We start from the raw sequence: 1,512 nt of genomic DNA, 5'->3' as shown, positions 1-1,512 counted from the left end.
AGAATCAAGATTGGAAAACGATCAATTACGCACTGCTCAAGCCCGTTCGAATAAAACAGGAGAGCAACCAGAATCAAGATTGAAAGCCAATCGAGAACGCACTGCTCAAGCCACACTTAGAAATGTTTTCAAAAATAAAATGAATAAGTTTCAATAACAATGATACAATGTAAATTTATTGTTATCATAACGATATTTCCTTGAATTTCCTTTCTTCTGAGATCGCAGCAACGCGCGACGGGTAAGCTAATATTATATAAACAATAAAAGGTTTACGTATAAGCCAAAATTCTACATTTGATCAGACTCTTGACCATAAAAGATACAACAACTTGAGAATAACAGCCTTCTCCAAATGCCATACTCTCATTTCTCCATCTTCCTCCCCTTATTCCATTCCTTGGATAAAAACTTCTCTCAAATGTCCAGATAACACCCCATCAAAGTGTTCTTTTGAGTATGCAAGCTTCATGTTTGTAGATCCAAAGACAGATAGTAGATACCCTTTGTACTCCATTCCCTTATTTCAGTATGATCATTAATGGCTTGCATTGAGTCTGTCCATTGAGGAAAGGTTTAGGGTTCAGTGGTAAACTCAAGCTGGAGTTATTTTCCCTCATTAGGAAAAAACTAAAAAATCCTTCCTGGGGCTGTAGAAATCATGTGCCACTGCTGGAGTGCTGGCAAGAAAAATTACATTGGCTAATGTTTACTCATTTATTCTGTTACAAAGAGATGGCACTGGTAAAGTTCAGTATTGTCCTTTATTGCATCTCAACACCACCACATGTTCCAGTGTCAGCTGGAGGCAGCTGTAGAAGCTTCAGAACAACAGCAAGATCAGTGGTGTAGTTAGAGGGATGAGGGGGGCTGTCTCGGGCCAGCAACCCCCCCTTCGCCCTCCACGCTCTACATTTTGTGTGTCACTAGGCAGCAATTGATGCCGAATCTCGCCAGCACCCCCGCTCTTCAATGGGGTATGGGACCGCCACGGGTGGCCATAAGGCTAGCTATGTCACTGCAGCAGATAGCACATTCCAACTGGGTCAGGACAGGAGGGGAGATGGAATGTACCACACAGGTTAATTAAAACACATTCCTTTTCACCTCAGACGTAAGATGTTGTGCCTGGGCCAGTATGCCTGCCTCAATGCTTAGGGGGGAAGTGGGCCGAGCCTAGCCATTGAGAAAACGGCTACAGAGATTAGCTGCATGCAATTCGATTTTGTGGAAGAAGAAGCTGTAAGTAAGGGACACTGGCCACTTCACACCAGAGCATTGAGCATATTGTTGTTATTATAAGTGGTGCACTGTTTGTCCTGTCACTTAGGGCCTGATTTAGAGTTTAGCAAATGAGTTACTCTGTCACAAACATGATGGATATCTCATCCTCTGTATTATAAGTGCCATTGTATATGATGCACTTCTCGTACACCAGACAGGATATCCTTCACTTTTGTGATGGAGCAACCCATTTGCTGAACTCCAAATCAGGCCTTTAATCACAATTAA

At 42.5% G+C, this 1,512-nt stretch overlaps 1 pseudogene; it reads right to left on the bottom strand.

The window, feature by feature from the left end:
- Positions 1 to 301: 301 nt before the first annotated feature.
- LOC147689013 (small nuclear ribonucleoprotein F pseudogene) lies at positions 302 to 620 on the bottom strand (annotated as a pseudogene).
- Between the last annotated feature and the right edge of the window lie 892 nt (positions 621 to 1,512).

This window comes from Lissotriton vulgaris, chromosome 10, assembly GCF_964263255.1.
Source record: "Lissotriton vulgaris chromosome 10, aLisVul1.2, whole genome shotgun sequence".
Taxonomy (NCBI): Eukaryota; Metazoa; Chordata; class Amphibia; order Caudata; family Salamandridae; genus Lissotriton; species Lissotriton vulgaris.
Note: the sequence above shows the minus strand (reverse complement) of the source record. Positions and strands in the feature narration are given on the sequence as shown.